General features: G+C 41.9%; 1 protein-coding gene and 1 non-coding gene across 8 annotated transcripts in view; one reads left to right on the top strand and one right to left on the bottom strand.

Moving 5' to 3' along the window:
- ARHGEF6 (Rac/Cdc42 guanine nucleotide exchange factor 6) overlaps positions 1 to 21,432 on the top strand; it is a 118,040-nt gene that overhangs the window by 5,167 nt on the left and 91,441 nt on the right. The window contains exon 1 of one of the 7 annotated variants that reach the window (XM_063703345.1): positions 8,548 to 9,198. The exons of 5 other annotated variants lie outside the window; for them this stretch is intronic. The gene's annotated coding sequence lies outside the window, so the exon portion shown is untranslated. Of the gene's footprint in view, positions 1 to 8,547; positions 9,199 to 21,432 lie in introns of those variants that run through there. One more of the 7 variants, XM_063703346.1, reaches the window with a different exon arrangement.
- Positions 2,224 to 2,330, bottom strand: LOC115932498 (U6 spliceosomal RNA). The gene has a single exon (XR_004068774.1). It is a non-coding gene; the product is annotated as a U6 spliceosomal RNA (small nuclear RNA).

Genomic DNA, 21,432 nt, shown 5'->3' with positions numbered 1-21,432 from the left:
CACTACCATGCTATTTTGGTAACTACAGGCTTGTAGTATAGTTTGAAGTCGGGTAATGTGATGCCTCTAGATTTGTTCTTTTTGTTTAATCTTGCTTTGGCTATGTGTGTTCTTTTTGGGTTTCATATGAATTTTAGGATTGTTTTTTCTAGTTCTGTCAAGAATTATTATGGTATTTTGATGGGAATTGCATTGAATTTGTAGATTGTTTTTAGCAGTATGGTCTTATTCACAATATTGATTCTACCCATCCATGAGCATGGGATGTGTTTCCATTTGTTTGTGTCATCTATGATTTCTTTCAGCAGTGTTTTGTAGTTTTCCTTGTAGAGATCTTTCACCTCCTGGGTTAGGTATATGCCTAAGTATATTATTTTTTTTGCAGCTGTTGTAAAAGGGGTTGAGTTCTTGATTTGATTCTCAGCTTGGTTGCTGTTGGTGTACAGTAGTGTTACTGACATATTGATTTTGTATCCTGAAACTTTACTGAATTCATTTTTCAGATCTAGGAGCTTTTTGGATGAGTCTTTAGGGTTTTCTAGGTATACAATCATATCATCAGCAAACAGTGAGAGTTTGACTTCCTCTTTACCGATTTGGATGTCCCTTATTTCTTTCTTTTGTCTGATTGCTCTGGCTAGGACTTCCAGGACTATGTTGAACAGAAATGGTGAAAGGGGGCATCCTTGTCCAGTTCCAGTTCTCAGGAAGAATGTTTTCATCTTTTCCCTGTTCAATATAATGTTGGCTGTGGGTTTGTCATAGATGGCTTTTATTACCTTAAAGTATGTCCCTTCCATGCTGATTTTGTGGAGGGTTTTAATCATAAAGGGATGCTGGATTTTGTCAAATGCTTTTTCTGCATCTATTGAGATGATCATGTGATTTTTGTTTTTAATACTGTTTATGTGGTGTATCACATTTATTGACTTGCATGTGTTAAACCAAACCTGCATCCCTGGTATGAAACCCATTTGATCATGGTGTATTATCTTTTTGATATGGTATTGGATTCAGTTACCTAGTATTTTGTTGAGAATTTTTGCATCTATGTTCATCAGGGGTACTGGTCTGTAGTTTTCTTTTTTTGTCATGTCCGTTTCTGGTTTTGGTTTGAGGGTAATACTGGCTTCATAGAATGATTTAGGGAGGATTATTTCTCTCTGTCTTTTGGGATAGTTTTAGAAGGATTGGTACCAATTTTTCTTTGAATGTCTGATAGAATCATGTGACATTTCAATGAATTCATATATGTAAAGGCCCCAGAAGAGTGCCTGGAATGTAGTAAGTATTCTCTGCGTGGTAGATATTATTATTAGCAATGCTGGTAGCTTTGCCCCAGATAAACTTTGCTTCCTTCACCATTTTTCCTAAAGTTAGCCCTAGGACCAGGTTATATCTGTTTCAGAATATTTTATTCCATTTTCCCCTATTGCCTAATTTGCACTCTCTCTCTCAATCTCTGTTTCTTTCTCTCTCTCTATTTATGTGTGGGTCTGTGTGTGTGACTTTTGAGGTAGGTGTGATGGGTGACCACTTTATATCCCTTGTAGAATAATGTCTACTATGGAATTTTCTTTTCTTTTTCTATTATGGTCCAGACTCTTCAGGAAATTTAAAATTTTTCTTTAATAAATACTATGATATTTTCTTTTTTATTCCTTTTTTTTTTTTTTTTGAGACAGAGTTTTGCTCTGTCACCCAGTCTGGAGTGCAGTGGTGTCATCTCTGCTCACTGCAACCTCTGCCTCCTGGGCTCAAGCAATTCTCATGCCTCAGCCTCTCAAGTAGCTGGGATTACAGGCACGCGCCACCACACCCGGCTAATTTTTGTACTTTTAGTAGAGATGGAGTTTCACCATGTTGGCCAGGCTGATCTCAAGCTCCTGACCTCAAGTGATCTGCCCACCTTGGCATCCCAAAATGCTGGGATTACAGGCATGAGCCACCACGCCTGGCCAATACTATGGTATTTTTTTTTTTCAAATAAAAACATGGTGAAGTTGCCAATGATTTCTGCATTCTAAAGCTGCCAGAAGGTTTACTTAGCTTCTTTGCAGTTCTAAGAATACTGGATGATACAGAAACACCTTCCAGGTTAGGCATTGTTCAGGATTTTTCTGATAACTAATGCTTACTCCTTTAAGCACCAATGCTTAAAATATTCTTCCACTTTGGATAGAAATATTTATTGTTTAAAAAAATTATGTTTATTACTTTTATTTTTTTATGGGACACTTCACAAATTTTTGTGTTATTCTCGTGCAGGGGCCATATGAATATTCTCTGTATCATTCCAATTTTAGTATATGGGCTGCTGAAGTGAGCACAAGATAGAAATATTTCTAAAATGTATGTCTTAATTTTCTCTCTTCTTAAATAAAAGGCACTGGAAACACTTTTATCTCTTTTTGGTAATTCATGCTGACCTGGGCATTATGTGAATATTGTAATGAGGCAATATCTGACATCGTGGTTAAGCACATGCCTTCTCTAGTTTGGCAGACCTAGATTAGAATCTTGGCTTGGTCAATTACTGGCTGCATAACTCTGGGACAGTTACTTGACCTCTCTATGCTCCTTTTTCCTCATCTGTATAATGGAGACATTAATAGTATCTGCTGTATATGATTGTTTTAAGGATCAAATGAGATAATACATCCAAGGCACTTAATATAGCACTGCACATAAGGCATACACAATAGCTGTTTTCTGTGGTGTTATTACTAGGTAATGTTCTCTGCATTGTTGTGTGCAAAATTATTCTTGTAAGGTATATATAGGAGCCATATTTAGGCACTCCTAGAACCCAGAAAGAAGACTAATAAAATCAATACATAAGGAATGAGACCGAAAGCTGAGCTGGGGAGCACGAAGCAGCCAAGAAGACTCATCATCTTGTCTGAAGCTTCCAGGTAGCTGGAAGACAGACCTAAACATAAATATTTGCAAATGTCACTGGATAGAGTCTCTCTCGGGCCCAAAGTGCCTGGCACAGTGCCTGGCATAGGACATACCTAATAGGTTTTTGTTGACTCTATAAAACTGTAGATGTACAAAAAGCAAGAAGAGCAGGGCTTGACTGTTGCTTAGAACACACTATTATTTATCTAAAGAAAGCATACCGGCTTGAAATTGTCAGCTTGGAAATGCAGAAAAATGGAGCCGCAGATGCAGCACCGTATCGACAAATTGAGTACTGGGCTCTGGGGCATGGTGACGACATTAAAAAAGCTGTTGCCTTCTGGTCCTCTGGGTGGCCAGTCGGCTTCTCCAAGTAACCCCCATCTGTGTGTTCTCATATGGCTACAATGTCTTAGGGTCTTTAGAGGATCACACATTTAGTAACTGATCAGGAAAGTCTGCTGAGACATCTGGGAACAAAGTGCTCTTGGAAGCACCCCACCACCTTCTTGATAGTGTCCTTTGTAACACAATTTTTTTTGTTGTTGTTGTCTGTTTGAGACGGAGTCTTGCTCTGTCGCCCAGGCTGGAGTGCAGTGGCACAATCTGGGCTCACGGCAACTTTGGCCTTTTGGGTTCAAGTGATTCTCATGCCTCAGCCTCCCAAGTAGCTGGAATTACAGGTGCCTGCCACTATGCCTGGCTAATTTTTGTATTTTTAAGTAGAGACGGGGTTTTGCCATATTGGCCAGCCTCTCCTGGCCTCAAGTGATCCACCTGCCTCAGCCTCCCAAAACGCTGGGATTACAGGCGTAAGCCACTGTGCCTGGCCCACAAAAATTTATTAATTATACATTTTTGTTTTTTACTTTCAATTTTTGTGGGTACATAGCAGCTGTATATATTTGTGGGGTACATGAAATGTTGTGATACAGGCATGCAATGTGTAATAATCCCATCATGGAGAGTGGGGTATCCATACCCTCAAGCATTTATCCTTTGTGTTACAAACAATTCAATTACACTCTTTAAGTTATTTTAATAAGTACAATTATTATTGACTATAGTCACCCTGTTGTGCTATCAAATGGGCCTTATTCATTCTTTCAATTTTTTTTGTACCCATTAACCATTCCTACCTCCTTCCCCAATATACTTCTCAACCTCTGGTAACCTGTCGTCTACTCTCTATGCCCATTAGTTCAATTGTTTTTATTTTTAGATCCCACAAATAAGTGAGGACATGTGATGTTTGTCTTTCTGTACCTGGCTTATTTCACTTAACGTAATGATCTCTAGTTCCATCCATGTTGTTGCAAATGACTGATTCTCATTCTTCTTTATGGCTGAATAGTACTCCATTGTGTATACATACCACATTTTCTTTATCCATTCATTTGTTGGTGGACAGTTAGGTTGCTTCCAAATCTTAGCTATTTGTGAACAGTACTGCAACAAACATAGGAGCGCAGTTATCTCTTCCATATACTAATTTCCTTTCTTTTGGGTAACATACCCAGCCGTGGGATTGCTGGATCATATGGTAGCTCAATTTTCAGTTTTTCGAGGCACCTCCAAACCGTCCACAATGGTTGTACTAATTTACATTCCCACCAGCAGTGTATGAGGGTTCCCTTTTCTCCACATCCTCTCCAGCATTTGTTATTGCCTGTCCAAAAGTTTTTAATTTTGATGAAGTCAAATTCATCTCTTTTGTTGCTTGTGCTTTTGGTGTCATATCTAAGAAACTCTTTCATAATCAAATGTCTTGAAGAAGTTTTTTCCTGTTTTCTTCTAAGAATAATATAGTTTTACTTCTTACATTAAGGTCTTTGATCTATTTTGAGTTAATTTTTGTATATGGTAGGAGGTACGGGTCCAAATTCATTCTTTTGCATGTGCACATCCAGTTGTTTCAGTACCATTTGTTGAAAAGACAACATTAACCAATTCCTCCATTGAACTGATTAATGTAGCTACGTAGTAAGTTTTAAAAGCAGGTCCTTCAACTTTGTTCTTCATTTTCAAAATCACTTTGGCCATTCTGGATCCCTCGCATGTCCATATGAATTTTAGGATCAGCTTGTCAATTTCTGCAAAAAGGCCAGCTGAGATTTTGATAGTGATTGTGTTCAATCTATAGATTGCTTTGGAGAGTGTTGCCATCTTAATAATATTAAATGTTTGAATCCATGAACATGGGATGTATTTCCACTTATTTGTCTTATGGGATGTATTTCCACTTATTTGTCTTTAGTTTCATTCAGCAATATTTTGTACTTTTCAGTGTACATGTCTTATACCTGCTTGGTTCAATTTATTCCAAAGGATTTTATTATTTTTGGTGTTATCAAAAAATAGGATTGTTTTCTTGATTTGGTATTTAAATTGTTCACTGCAAGTGTATAGAAATATAATTATTTTTTTGAGACAAGGTCTTACTCTGTTGCCCAGGCTGGAGTGCAGTGGTGTGATTACAGCTCACTGCAGTCTCAAACTCCTGGGCTCAGGTGATTGTCCTACCTCAGCCACCTGAGTAGCTGTGACCACAGGTGTGGAGCACCATGCTTGGCTAATTTTTGTATTTTTTATAGATACAGGGTTTCACAATGTAGCCCAGGCTGGTCTCGAGCTCCTGAGCTCAAGTGATCCACCTGTCTTGGCCTCCCAAAGTGCTGGGATTACAGGTGTGAGCCACGGTGCCTGCCCTATTGATTTTTTAATATTCATCTTGTATTCTTCACTTCGAAGAACTTATTCATTAGTTTGAATAGTTTTTTAGTGGATTCCCATATGGTTTTCTTATACAAGAGTATGCCATTGGTGAATAGAGATAGTTTTACTTCTTCCTTTCCAATCTGGATGCCTTTTATTTCATTTTCTTCCCTAATTTTTCTGGCTGGAACCCCTGGTACAATGTTTAATAGAAGTGATGAGAGCAGACAGTCTTTCACCATTGAGTACGATGTTAGATGTGGGTTTTTGGTAAATGGCCTTTATCAGATTGAGAAGGTTTCTTTATATTCTGAGTTTGTTATAAGTGTTTTGTTTTGTTTTTTATCATGAAAAGAGTTGGATTTTGTCAAATGCTTTTTCTACATCTGTTAAAATGATCACTGGTTTTTGTTTGTTATTATATTTGTATGCTGTATTACATCAATTGATTTTCATATATTAAATCAATCTTGCATTCCTGGGATAAAACCCAGTAGATCATGTTATATATGCACATAGAAATTTGTGCACATCAGTGATTATTCTTGAAGGATCTTTCTTCATAGAAATGGGATTACTGTGTAAAATTATGATAGATAATGTCAAATTGCCCTTCAAAAATGTTATACCAAGTTACACTCTCAGCAATAGTGTACACAGTGTCTTCTTCCTGTCCCTGGCAACACTGGATATTATTTGTCTTTAATGTTTGCTAAACTGATGGATGAAAATGGCATTTCATTTATTGCTGTAATTTGTATTTCATGATTACTAATGAGTTTGGACATCCTCTTATCCCTTTATAGTCTATTTGTATTTCCTTTTTGTGAACCAAATATATCTTTCTTACTTTCTTACAGAATGGAGAAGGCAGGGAAAATACTCAGGTCCCAAGTGAAAAGTTTCCAGAATATATGGAAGAATCCTCCTGTCTAGGTAGAGGGTCACTGATGTCTCTCAACAACACAAGTTCTAGCAATGGCAGTTTTATTTTTGTGTTGCCCCTGAAGTTGGTGAGAGTTGGGGACACCTACAATTCTTCTGATCAGTCAAGAATGGCCTGGGTAGTACCTCTTTGATTGCATTGTCCTGGCTACAACTACATGATCAACTGGTCTCCGAAAGCTCTAAACCTATGGTTTTCCTGTTAGCCAACCCTTTCCTCTGCCTTATCCCCAGAAGGTAATCTGCCTTTGTCCTCTTCCACCATTACTACCAACCCATTGCCAGGGACACCCTACCATCTCCTATTCTGCTCCTGAGCCAAGTTTATTATTTATTTATTTATTTTTATTTATTTTTGAGATGGAGTCTCGCTCTGTCACCCAGCTGGAGTGCAGTGGCGTGATCTAGGCTCACTGCAGCCTCCACCTCCCGGGTTAAAGTGATTCTTGTGCCTCAGCCTCCCAAGTAGCTGGGATTACAGGTGCCCGCCATCATGCCCAGCAAATTTTTGTATTTTTAGTAGAGACAGGGTTTCGCCCTGTTGGCCAGGCTGGTCTCGAATTCCTGGCCTCAAGTGATCCATCTGCGTCTGCCTCCCAAAGTGCTGGGATTATAGGCATGAGCCACCGCACCCAGCCCCAAGTTTATTTTTTTAAAGATATTTTATTCTGGAAGGATTTCACTGAATGTATATGAGATTCAATTAGTACTTATTTCACTTTCTTTCTTCCTCCTTCCCTCTCTTCCTCCTCTCTTTCCCCCTCTCTTACTCTCTCTCCCTCTCTTTCTCTTTCTCCCCCTCTCTCTTTCTTTCTTTCCAGTACCAGCTGGTAGCAGTATGTTTTTTTCTCTGCCCCCACCCCCTCATTCCCTCCTGTCTCCCTGAGTCACTCCATCTGCCTTGTCACCGGAACAGCAGGGGTGCCCTCCCCAAAGTGAGGCTTGTGGGATGGACGATTTGCCATTTCCCAGGGGCTGCTCTGCAGGGAAGCAGTTCTGAAAGTAAGGCAGCTCTACTAATGATCATGAGTCAAGACTAAATATCTAGCAGCGCGGTGCCTCCTGGGAGGAGTTAGGCACAAGGCCCGGCCTAACCCCTACAATAACCAGTAGTTGTAACGGGTGTCAGCAGATCTTGCTTCAAGCCCTGACCCTGCCACTTGTGTGAAGTCAGGATCTCCTTTTCCAGGCCTCAGTTGAGTCATCTGTAAAATGAGGAGACTAGAGTAGGGGTTGGGTAATGTCTAATGGTTGTAATGTCTGTTTTTAACTGGCCCATTTCCATCAGTTTCCGCTAGGCAAAGCTTTGCATATTTAGCTGCTCAGTTGGAACTAGTAGGAAGACCAAAGAGGATTTTGGCAAGTTCTTTTCTTCTGTTGTGCAAATCTGACATGCTTAATGGAATTTCCAAGAGTTACATTAAATGTCACCCATGAGTCTGGCTATCCTAATGTTTTACAGATTGCATGGTATTTCTGTAAAAATTAGACATTGAATAAGATTTTAAATATTTCCCATCTATCATGAACGTTTTCGTTCTCTCTCAAAGAGACTATTTGATTTGGGGCCTGTTATCAGAGAGGCCGGGAAGGGCATCTAGGATAGTTGGAGGAAGGGTGGTATGTGAAGGGCCTCTGGAGAGCCAACACTTCTCGGGTGTCTCAGCGGCTCACGATAGAGTTTGGGGGTTCTGAGTTGCATCTGGGGGTGAGGGAGGAAGCAGGCCACTAGAAAGGGCTAGTCCATGAGTCCGGGAATCCCGCCCGAAGCTCTGGCAGTGACCCGCAACATGCCAGGCACCGGCAGCCCTCGGGTAGGGGCTGAAGCGGGCGGCAGCAGCATGCGCAGTGTGGCCGCCGCGGGTACACCGCGGCTTTTGCTGCTGCCACAGCTACCAGGGCTGCTGCTGCTGCTGCTGCTGCTGCTGCTGCTGCTGCTCTGCCTGCGCCGCTGTCACTTCCAGTTCCTACTTCTGCGATCCAGGTCCGGGTCACTGCTTACCCGCTGCTGGCCCAGTGCCTCCAGGCCGCTTTCCCTCCGCTGCTCGGCTCCGGCTGCGGGCAGGAGGGGACCGGCGCGGGTAGCTGAGCGTGGTCTGGAGAAGCTTCGCGGGCTGGCTCCCCCGGCAGTCGCTCCCCTCCACTCGCCACCCCGCGCACCCTCGCCCGGCTCGCAGCCAGCGCACCCAGCGGGGCGCGCCTCCCGCACCCCCAGTTCGGCCCCGCGATCCTCCGCCCGCCGAGCGGCACGGCTACGGCAACAAGAACTTGAGGACAAGACTCTGACTTCCCTTTAGATTAAAAAACAATCCCTGGGCTGGAGAGGTTGCGGGCGCGGCACAGAGTTTGGAGACGGGCGCCCCCTCCTCGCCCGCGTCCAGGCGCAAAGTTGCAGCCGCCCCTCCCCGCTGGGGCGAGCCTAGCCCAGCTCTCCAGTTTCGCCCTGGTGGCGGCCGCGCTCAGGGCAGGGTCCCAGCTCCGGCTGGGTTGATCTGTTCCCGCAGCCTTGGCACAGGCTTGCCCGCCCGCTCGCCGGCCCCGTGACTCGGGAGGGCGAACGGCTTCCAGGAGGCGGCGGCGGCGCGGCTGGAGTGAGGGAGCAGCCGGAGGACAGGCGGGCAGCGGCCGAGCCAGGTGACCTGCCTGGGGGCAAAAGGGTCAGGGGAAGGGGAGCGCGCGAGGGCCCGGGGGTGGGTGCCGAAGGACCCCCTTTGGAGAGGAACCGCCCTTCTTCCCCACTGCCGTGGCTCGCAGCCCCAGCTGCGGGGTCCGTTCTCTGCCAGGGCCTCACAGTTCGCTGAGATCCAGGGTGCCGGGAAGGGGGAGATGGGGCCAAGGACGCAGAGCGAGGACGCGCCAAACTTAGGGGCGAGTTGTCCAGCTCTGGCCGCAAGGTTTGCATCCGACTGGATTCTTTCCTTCCCCCAGAACCAGAGCAGGAGTCAACAGTACCATTTTTAATACTAATGTGATGCCCTCCCAACCCCGAGCATCCATACATTTGGAGATGTTTTCTGCGTTAAGTACAGAGATCTGTCGCAGGAATGGTTTGTAGATGGAAAAGACCTGTATTCTACAAGGTGTTCCAAAGTGCCTGTAGTTAATTACAAGTTTTCATTTTCCAGTCATTTAGGAACCCAACAGGTATTTGAGCTATTTCGTTTCTTAGCTCTGCAGCGGAGAGCCCTCAAGTTTATCTCTGCCTCTTCAAAGGTCTTATATTTTCATTTTTGATTTGTTATTGTTTTTGGATAGAGGGGTAACTCACATGATATTTTTCCCTTTTCTTAATGTGTAGTGGGAGTAAAAATACAGTAAATGAATATATTTTCCTCTGCAATTATGTATATTTTGGTCAATAAAAACTTCGCATAACCCCCCCCCCAAAAAAAACCTCACAAAATAGGATAAATTTCAGTTTATGCTCTGTAAAGTATTAATAATTTTAAAGGCAAGATTCAGAGGTTCAAACTGTTTTTTTTTAAACTTATATTTGCCTGGAAAACTCATAGTGTCCTTGGACTTCCTATCTTAATTTTGACATTGATCATGGTAAGAGGATCTCTGATGACATCATTTGCTCCAGCCACAGTCTGGAATTCTGTGACTGAGAGCACCTCTCTCCAAAACGTAAGGCCTGGGCCTGCCCTTGTGCTTCAGCTGAGGCATTTCCAAGGATTTCTCTTCAGCAAAGTATTATGCTACATGCCAGGCAATGCTGCAGTCCTTTCTTACATAATAAGCCAGCTTCAGGCCGGTGTACGCTTTGGGTGTGCTTAGAGCAGTTAAAACAAGGGAGTGTTCTGTCTTAGTCTGGGTGCCGTGCAGATGATTGGAGTTTTGAACAAAGTAAATTTCCAGCTACTATTCTCATATTGCATTTCTTTGGTGCTTAATTTTTTGAATGCCTTCTAGTTATCTGAAACTCCCCGTGCCCTTGTAAAGGATGTAGGAGAGATGGCATTACTTTCACTTGACAAAGAAACAGAAAAGTTTAGTTAATCGAAGTCATACAGCTTATCACTGGTAGGATCAAAACTCTAACCTGGATCTCCTGCTTTCAGCCTAGGTTTTTTCCTTGTTCGTTTGTTTTTACTAAAATGTGACATTTTATACAAAAGTGTTTTATTTGGCACATTTTATGGATGGTATGTCTTCCAAGCTACTAATTTTTTCTATTCTTTTTGCCTACTCACATCCCAGCCTTGTCTTTGCTTGTGCAGGGCTGGTGCTGTTCTTAGGGGTAAGGACAGGAGGAGAGTTTTTCAAAGGACGGTCTGTGGTTTCTATTTACCTACAGTCTGCCTCTTCTCTACTCACATTCAGGGATAGCAGGTGCTGAATAGAGTGAGTAGCCAGGGCCCAGAAATTTCTGATATTCATTTGACATCATTAGTCCAAGTATAACATTACTTCAATCTTTACAAAGAAACTCATTCAGGAGAGGAAATTGAAGAGTATGAGTTTTGTTCTTTTATAGCAATCTGTTTATCACTGTGCTTAGGACCGTAGATGCAAAGGAGGAAAAGGAGTTGAGTATCTACCATTTCTCAGGCACCTCCTATGTTCCAGGCACTATGCTAGGTGCTTTAAATCTATTATCATATTTAGCCCTTGCAACACTCCTGGGAGGTAGGTGGCATTGTACTCATTATACCCTGGTGGAAACCAAGGTTTGGAGATGATCCAGACTGATGCCTCACACTGCCAGTGCAAAGAAGAACCAGAATGTAATCACTGATGTACCTGACTCCAGAACTCATTCCCTTTGCCTTGTGCTAGGCTGCTGTTGCCCCCAAAGCTATTGATAAATACAGGAACACCTAGCTCCTTTGTTTTCAGACATGGCTGTACATTGGAGTCACTTGGGATACTTTTTAAAAATACAAACTTTGGAGTCTTATAACCCAGAGATTTTGAGTTAATTGGTCCGCAATGAGGCCCAGCCACTGGTATTCCTTTTTTAAAAAAATGCTTAAATCAACTTTATATTTACATTCGGGAAATTGCACAAATCCTAAGTATATAGTTTGGTGAATCTTCGCAAACTGACGCACTCATACAGTCTGCACCCTTATTAAGAAACAGAACAGGATTGGTGCCCAGAAGCTATCCTCGTGCCCCTTCCCAGTCACTATGCCTCACCAAGGGGCACTACTATCATGACTATCCACCACTATCGTAGTAGATTCCCTGCCTTCCCACCTGTTTTGGTACTCTATATGAGCGGACTCATACAGTATGTACTTGTTTGTATGAGGTTTCTTTCACTCAGCATAATATTTGTACAAGTCACCCGTGTTGTTGCAGGTAGTAGTGGTTCACTTTTTTCTTGCTGTATAATATTTCATTGTATGGATATACCATGTTTTGTTTTTCTATTCACTTGTTGATGGACATCTACATTGTTTCCAGTTTTTGTTTGCTGTGAACAATGCTGCTATGAAGATCCTCGTGAGTGTCTCCTGGAGAATATATACACCCATTTCTGTTGGGTTTATGCATTACAGTGTCACTGCTACGTCATAGGGTCTGCATGTGTTCAGCTTTAGTAGGTACTGTCCAGCCATTTCCCAAATCAGACAAACCTCGTGATTTTTTTTTTGAAAGCTCTGCAAGTGATTCTAATGTGTATCCAGAGTTGAGAACCATTTCCCTGGTTTATCCAGCGTTCAGCAACCTAGTGACCTCAACTGTCTGCCACTAAGCTGAGAACCATACAGAAGGAGATACCAACTTTCTTCTCAGCCTGGAATCTTCTGGACAGTCTTCTCAGCAAAACTGGGCAGCTTACACTCATTTTCCCATAATCCCTTGTGCCAAGCTACCTTTATACTGCTCGTCCACCCTTGCTTTGTTTTTTTTGTGAACACATCTGCTAGTCTCAGAACTTTTCAAAGGTAGGAACTGGAGCCTGATCTTCTTTATTTTATTTCTTTATTTATTTTGAGACAGAGTCTCGCTCTGTTGCCCAGGCTGGAGTGCAGTGGTGCGATCTCTGCTCACTGCAACCTCTGCCTCCTAGGTACAAGCGATTCTTTTGCCTCAGCTTCCTGAGTAGGTGGGATTACAGGTGCATACCACCACGCCTGGCTAATTTTTGTATTTTTCATAGAGATGGGGTTTCACCATATTGGCCAGGCTGGTCTTGAACTCCTGACCTCAAGTGATCCACCCGACTTGGCCTCCCAAACTGCTAGGATTACAGGCGTAAGCCACCGTGCCCGGCCGTGATCATCTTTATAACCCTAGCACCCAGTACAGGACATGGCACAGAGCAAGTGCTTAGGAAGGGTTTGTTAGATGAAAGATTGATAGAATGACTGAGTACTCAGAGAAGATCTGGGCTGCAAAGGAGACATCCCATCTTTGCACTAAGAATTATGTACTTTATTCATAGGACACTGCCTCAGGCCCTCGCTCAAAGCCTAATTGCTTTTACTTATCTCAGCATGTTAGCATTATGGGTAATCTGGTTGCTCACCCTGAAACTGATTAGAAATAGCAGATTAAATGAGATGAGGTAAGGTATGTGAAAACACATTGTAAACTGGAAAATAGCATCTAAATAGAAAGTTGTGATAAAGGGAAATGAGGGGCTGCTCTAGATTAGGTACACTGGCAATGGCAGAAACTCTATATATCTATGTACAACGTGGAATAACTGAAATCAACAGCATGTCAGCAAAGGAGACAGAAAAACTATAAAAAGCAGACCCCCAAACACATAACTCTCTGGGGACTTTTGATGTGGTGTCAGGCATGCTGTGTGGTCTAGTCGCTAGAATATGTTCCTTTTCCTGCCTTGGTCTGGGTTTGATTCCTGGTTAGGGCAGCCTTTTTTTTCTTGAGAAGTTGTATACCAGTGCAGGGACTATGAGCTTGAGCTTTGGACATGGACTGACCTGGTTGGCCACTTATTAGGTATATGCTAACCTCCTAGGAGGTAGTAGTAATACCACTTATTAAGTATATGCTTCTGGCTGGGCACAGTGGCTCATGCCTATAATCCTAGCACTTTGGGAGGCTGAGGCAGGCGGATCACTTGAGGTCAGGAGTTCAAGACCAGCCTGACCAACATGATGAAACCCCATTTCTACTAAAAATACAAAAATTAGCCAGGCATCGTGGCGCAAGCCTGTAATTGCTGCTACTTGGGAGGCTGAGGCAGGAGAATCGCTTGAACCTGGGAGGTGGAGGTTGCAGTGAGCCAAGATTGTGCCACTGCACTGGAGTCTGGACGACAGAGAGAGACTCTGGTTAAAAAAAAAAAAAAGTATATGCCTCTTCCTAGGGTTAAATGAAAGAAAGCAAGTAAAGCACTTAGCACCGTCCTTGGCACTGAGTGAACTCTCAATAAAAGCTAGTTCCTAATTGGAATTTTAATATATCCCAGTAGATCAGTGTTCTGGGATATATTAGATAAAAAACATTGCATTATTTTAAAAAAAGTTCACTTAGTTCAGTTATGGTACGCTAACTCTGTTTAAGAAGTGAGTCATTGATTTTTAGAAAGATTTCCTTTTGAAAATTTAACATTTAAAAAAATTGGAAGGGCAGGCTGGCATGGTGGCATATGCCTGTAATCCCAGCACTTTGGGAGGCCGAGGCGGGAGGGTCACCTGAGGTCAGGAGTTCAAGACCAGCCTGGCCAACATGGTGAAACCCCATCTCCACAAAAGTACCAAAATTAGCTGAGCATGATGGCGGGTGCCTGTAATCCCAGCTACTCAGGAGGCTGAGGTGGGAGAATCGGTTGAACCCGGGAGGCGGAGGTTGCAGTGAGCTGATATCCTGAGATCATGCCATTGCACTCCAGCCTAGGCGACAAGAGTGAAACTCCGTTTCAAAAAAAAAAAAAAGAAAAAAAATGGAAGGGTAAACTGTGGGCTTTCCAAGGGTTCTGAGGTTTTACTAGTTACATTTGCAATTTAGACAGGGCTAAAACTTGAAATAGGAAAAAAAAATCCAGCCATTTTCTCTCTCAGTTCTATGCTCTATTCGGCAGAGACCACTTGTTTTTGGCAAAATGTTTTTAAAAATAAAGTCAGAGGTAAAATCCTCACATATTTTCTAATACTTAACACATCTCTAGAAGGCAAAACAAAGTTGAATATTTCTGGGCGTCTTAGATGAATAGTGATGTCAGACTTGGCCTCTGTTCTCCATGCTTAACAGCAGAAATTAATCCTTCAACATTATTAGCATCTTTCACTCACTATTAAAGTGCTTTCGTTTCTGAGTTTAAGTCTCTGTGCTTTTCATCATAGAAAATAATTCAAATTTAGATTACAGTGTGTTGAAATATGTTTAAAATAATTTAGATATTATATTTAATTGGTTTTTTATATTTTATTTGGAAGGCTACATAAAGACAGTTTAAATTTCTGTGATATTGCAGCCCAGTGATATCCATGGAACAGAGATTGGAATTTTTAACTACAGTTTCAGACAATATATATGCAATCTGAAGAGTTTTAGGAACTCCTTGTAAGAGTTCTTGTTCTTTCCCTAGCTTATTGTCTTGCTGTTGTTCTCAATGCTTAGCATGGTCAATTTTTAACTGCTGAAAACAATTTGTGTATGGTTTCTTTTATAACAGCTCAGGACTAGAAATATATTTGGGGATCCAGTTGTAAAGAGGAACTGGAGAAGACAAAGCAACTGAATTCTTCAGAGACTATGAATTATTCAGTTGTTAACCACAGTAACTTCTTGAGCTACCATTTTGTGTTCTAATAATAGAAACAGTTTGGATGGATTCCTCTGGGTATTGAAAAATCAGATCTTTTCATTCTTTTCTAGTCTATGCATAAACTAGAAGAATGTGAGAAAAGACTATTTTCAGTTGCTCATGTTTACCTGGATGAACTAGTTTAATTTTTGTCTTTTAAAACAGACATATTTATTTTAAAATTAAAATAGCTTGAAATTTTAAAATACACCCCAAAGCAAGATGATCGTTTAAGTTAAGTTAAACAATACAATGAATGGTCTTTTATTTTTGGTGATGATTGCCAAAAACCTCTTGCCTTCAGGAAATAAGCAATAAACCTGATGAATTGGGCATAGTTGAGGGGGAAAATAAAAATCAATGGCTTCTATTTTAAAAACACAGTATGTAACATCTAAAAAAGAAAGGCATTGTTTCTGAATTGGGGTGAATGTACCAAACATATACCAAAAGGAAGGCATTTTGTTAGAAAATTTGATTAATAATTAGAATCTCCCTGACTGGAGATATAAATTATCTTGTTTTAAATCTAACTCACTCTAATTTGGTTTTAATGTTGACTGTAATCCAGGCTGTTTCTGGGGACAACAGAACACAATATACCTCTTTATTCAAACCACACAATCTTGGCCAGCTATCCCCTACTCCAGCCCCATTCTCACTTGGTCTTATTGTTATCATTGAGGTGGCCCTCAAGGATCAGTCTGAGAGGTGATGTGATGTTGCCAGCACAGCATAAGGTATGCAGAGCGATTGGTGATGACATTTGGGGTTAGTACCAAGAGGAAATGCAGAGTTGGTCCTTTGAATTGCAAATGAGGAAGTGTGAAGGCACTTGCCAGTTTCTTAGGGCCCTCCCTTTACCAGTTTTTTAGAGGGGGTTGTTTATGTCCACTTAGTCCAGAAGCTACTCTGTATCTGCATTTCAACATGGGCAATGGCACTTCCTCTGCTGTCAGCTGGAAGAAAGACCTATGACACTAGATATCTGTCCGATTAGCTCCAGGCTTTGTCATACCCTGGCAAACTGGGCCTTATCACACAAAGAGATGTATGGGCTTAGAGATGTGGATCATCCAAAACAGCATGTAGTCACGTATCATTTCTATTGGACTTCTGGCAGAAGATTTACCTTCCTAATTAAGTTCTACTTAGGCAAATCTGGTAAAATCCAAGCTTTATACTTTCTTGGGGACTTGAATATTATTCCAGAGATCAGACATGTCAATTGAGCGAGTGAATAGGGCAACAGGGAAAAGAAGGAATTAAATTAAGGTGAGATAAAATGCAGCAGTTTGCAAAGCAGCAAGTGAAACTATTATTAAGGACTTGTCTCACCCTCAACAATAACAAAGATGTTTCCCTACTTCTTGGAAGCATGGACATTATTTTAAGAGGCTTTTTTTTTTTTTTTTTTTTTTTGACAGAGTCTTGCTCTGTTACCCAGGCTGGAGTGCAGTGGTGCGATTTTGGCTTACTGTAACCTCTGCCTCTTTGGTTCAAGCGATTCTCCTGCCTCAGCCTCCCAAGTAGCTGGGATTACAGTCACGTGCCACTGTGCCCGGCTAATTTTTTGTATTTTTAGTTTCACTATGTCGCTCAGGCTGGTCTTGAACTCTTGATCTCAAGTGACCCGCCCCCCTCGGCCTCCCAAAGTGCTGGGATTACAGGTGTGAGCCACCGCGCCAGCCTTAAGAGGCATCTTTAAGGTGTCAAACTCTTACCATCATTTATGAAAAGCCCTGCCTGTGAAGCAGGCCTGAACACTAATTTGTATGTTCTTCATGAGGAGGTCTCCAGCAAAAGAGAGGTATGTACTAATAATTTCTGAGAAATGTATGCAAATCAGGAGACTGCAGTCTTTCACTAACAAAAGAAGTTTAACAACTTTTTTGTGAGAATATACATTGTGATAGTGGAAATAAGCGTTTACACTGTTTGTATAACCACTTTGCATTCTCTGAAGAAGGACTGGTATTTGGGAGTGTGTTGTGTATTGGGGGAAATCTTGATTCGAGATTAAAAAATCACCTTCAAGTAGAGACAACAGAATAGAAAATGGTTTTAGGGCTAATGTACCTGTGGGTGACTTCATTTGCCAGATTTTATATAGGGTTCTTTTTATTTTTCATCTTAAAACAAATTTATGTATTACTGCCTGGCATAGACACCAGGTGTTCAACAAATATTTGTTGAATGGATAATGAATGGGTATTTGAATGGAAATGAACTTCTAAAATTTCATTTTAGATAGCTTGTGTATTTAAGAGTCTACATGTAGATGGTCAGGAGTTGACTTTTATTCATAAAAATTACTCTTTAATGGGTAAAAATGAGGACAGAAAGAAAGCTGGGTTTCCCCTAAGATAACATTACTTTATGCCAAGCTAGGGTACTTGTTTCAAGTTTTTTAAAAATTAAAAAAAAGAAAATTAAAGGTGTGAGCTACTAGCTCCTGTGATGTCATATGGAAGCCTTTTCTACTTTTCCAGTCTCTAGGCTACTTCTTATTTCTTCTATTACCGAAACTCTCTTGCTTTCACTGGGCTTTCAAGGTGTGAGCTCTTCATGTGAGGATTCTCTAACTGTGATTTTCTCCAAAGTGATCTCAGGCAGTAACTTCATTTCTTTTTGGTGAGTTAAATGCTTTGTCAGCATTTTAAAATCATATTCTTAAAAAAATAATAATTTATTTTTGGCCGGGCACAGTGGCTCACGCCTGTTAATCCCAGCACTTTCGGAGGCCGAGGCGGGCGGATCACGAGGTCAGGAGATCCAGACCATCCTGGCTAACACGGTGAGACCTCGTCTCTACTAAAAATACAAAAAAATTAGCCGGGCGTGGTGGCACGTGCCTGTAGTCCCAGCTACTCGGGAGGCTGAGGCAGGAGAATGGCGTGAGCCCGGGAGGCGGAGCTTGCAGTGAGCCGAGATGGCGCCACTGCACCCCAGCCTGGGCGACAGAGCGAGACTCTGTCTCAAAAAAAAAAAAAAAAAAAAAAAGAATTTATTTTTAGCAGGTGATGGAAAATATATGAGCCTTGATTTATCAAATTCTACTTAAAAAAATTTGCCTTTTCCTCCTCTCTTTCCTTCTCGGAAAGGCATGCCCAAAGGGCAGGTGCTTCTGGTGGAAGAAATACCTGTTTGAATTTTAGATTGGGAGAGAAAACTGACACTTAGCAAGAACTTGTCCAATGTCTGTAAAGTGAGCACCATGCCTGGCACTGTGGGCTCCTGCCTATTGGACAGAGGCAGCATGTATGTGTGAAAGAGTGGAATTTAACAGCATTTAGCAGTGTATGGTTAGGTGTCCAAGTTAGTGGTTCCAGAATCTAGAGCCTAAATGCAAGAGGAATTCAGAAATAGGGAAGCCTGTTGTGTACTGAGGCATAGTGTTTGGGGAAAACACCATGGAAGGGAGTGATTTGGATTGGGCCCTGAAGGATAGCTAGCATTCAGATGATTGAGGGAACTTTCTGAAGGAGAAGTATAAATGTCAGAGAGAGGCACAGTGAAGAAAGAAGATTCTGGAGCATATAAGGAGATGATGGTGAGAAACGATGGGCCTGCTAAGGTCTACCTTAGAGATGCTTGAGAAGAAATTATTTTAAATTTATTTATTATTACTATTTTTTGAGATGGCATCTTGCTCTGTCACCCAGGCTAGAGTGCAACAGGCTAGAGTGTGACAGGCTAGATTGCCGAGGCTAGTGGCACGATCTCAACTCACTGCAACCTCCGCCTCCTGGTTTCAAGCGATTGTCCTGCCTCAGCCTCCCCACTAGCTGGGATTACAGGCGTGTGCCACCACATCCGGTTAATTTTTGTATTTTTAGTAGAGACAGCCATGTTGGCCAGGCTGGCCTTAAACTCCTGACCTCAAGTGATTAGCCCACCTCAGCCTTCCAAAGTGCTGGGACTACAGACATGAACCACTGCGCCTGGCCTTGAGAAGTAATTTGAATGCTAGTCTGAAGAGGGTGGACTTGATCTTGGGTTATATTAGGCTTTTTATTGGATGCCTTTGCTGTGTTTTGAGAGACATGAGTGCTAACTAAAAGCACCATTTCGGATGTCTGTGAGATCTGAGCTCCTGAATGCCCACCTAACAGTGTTTGGATTGTTTCCTAAGTGCAAATCCTGTTTGGAGTAAGTTGGAGCAGGATTCACTAATTAATTTATGTCTGTTAGGCATTGATGAGTGTCTCTGAAAATGACATACTTTTGAAAAAGTGAATCACACAGATATATAAATGGAAAGAGCCAAAAGTCTTTGCCAAATGAATGGCTGAAGGTAATCTCTAAGTAAAGAGAGAAAATAATAATAACTTTGGCACAGCATCCTTTCCTCCAAGTTTAGCAGGTGTTAGGAGGATTTTGGGCATGTGAATTGTAGTCTTTCCAATTGCACGTTACCCCTTCTTGCTGCTGGTGAGTTGCTTTGCCATGTCCCATTGTGCTCTGGCTGTGAGTTGGAGCTAGTTTTAGAGCATAGGCTTGAACAGGGGAGGGTGGCTTGTAGTGTTTGCCATTTATTCAGTTTTACAACAAAAACGGTTGAAAATATAACCAATTCCAGAAAAAGCAGTAAAATCCCACAGTTCTTTGCAGCTTCTCTTCTCTATGATAATGAGGTCATGGTGCTTTGTGATGGCATTTAGAGGAACCTCTATTACTTGGGACAGGCAAGCAATTGCAGATGTTGCCCACACTCAGCACACAACTTAAAAAATTAACAACCATAGAGTCTGAAGCACCTTTGGTCACCTGGTGGTCACAGAGCTTAATTTTGCTGATGAGCACAGGTACATCTAATTTTAGATGTTACATGTTTCCTGGAAAATTGCGTGGAGATTGTTTTTTTTCTTTCCTAAGTGATATCTCTTTCTGAGTGTATTATACTTTCTGCAATACTTTTTCTTCGAGTATGATTAATCATCTATTGATGAGAACAGCTAAACTCTCATTAATTAACCAAATATCTATTGAGTGCCTACTGCGTGACAGGCACTCTTCTAGACACTGAGGATCCAGAAGTGAAAAAAAAAATTGACATCATGGGGCTTACGTTCTAGGCATAATTTACCTTTATAAGTCTCTCTGACAGAGCATCCTGTCAATCAACCAATGAATGGTTATTTATCAAGTATTTCGTGTATGTTGAATATTGGGGCCAGGTCTGTGGGGGAATGTGGACTTCAAAGAGCCTACCTTTTAATAGGAAATTCAGGACTAATCTCAGCACCTGCATAATGAATAAAGAATATTGGACTGATAGACCACTGACAGCTTAAATTTACAACATCTCTACAGACTATAAAGCTGTAGCTGTTTGGAAAAAAGAAACATGAAGGTAGGTCAGTGAGGACATTATGGATAGCAACAGGTGATACTACTGGAACGGCTGCTGCTGAAAGCGACTAGCAGTGGCTCTTTTGTTTCATGGCCCTCGTTTCTCCCTAGTCTTTGTGTGGGGCTATTTACCACCAGTCTCTGCTGTAAATTCTGGTGGGCTCTGGGGCTCCTACCCTAAATCTTAGTAGCTGCTAGGAAAGCAGGGACCAAGGGAGCCTTCTCTCCATAGGTGAGGCTCCTCTCTAACTGCCTGGATTGTTAAACAGGCAGGGAGGAGCTGCTGACTACTGAAATTTCTGAGGGTATTCTCACAGACTTCATATATTTACCTTGATTCTCTCATCACTAAGAGTTCTAAAATAAATAGTACCCTGAATGTCTAGGGCATTTGTTCATCTTTTATGTGAAGGGACAAGGAAAAAGCATAAAGGATGTTGGACATTGATTTGGGAACACGTCTGGCCACTCTTCAATGTAAAAACAAATTATTTTCCAAAAGTTCATTTTTAAGTGATTATTAGGGACACAGAAAACATTTTCCCATAGAAACAAGGCTCAACACGGTGATTATGTTTTCTGGCTGGCCCACAACAGCCTGTTGAATACTTAATGTGGCTGAACTATAGAACTCACAGAGGCTAAGTGGCAGGTGTGATGCTGTTTCTGGGAAAATGTGTTCCGCATTCCAATTTGGAACACTAGGGAGTCAGTCCCTGTTTCTAAAGGGGTGGGAGTGGGGGCATTGGGGAAGACACCCTCAGGTCTGGCACACAGAT

The sequence above is a fragment of the Gorilla gorilla genome, chromosome X (assembly GCF_029281585.2).
Source record: "Gorilla gorilla gorilla isolate KB3781 chromosome X, NHGRI_mGorGor1-v2.1_pri, whole genome shotgun sequence".
NCBI lineage: Eukaryota > Metazoa > Chordata > Mammalia > Primates > Hominidae > Gorilla > Gorilla gorilla.
This window is presented reverse-complemented; position numbering and strand designations above follow the sequence as displayed.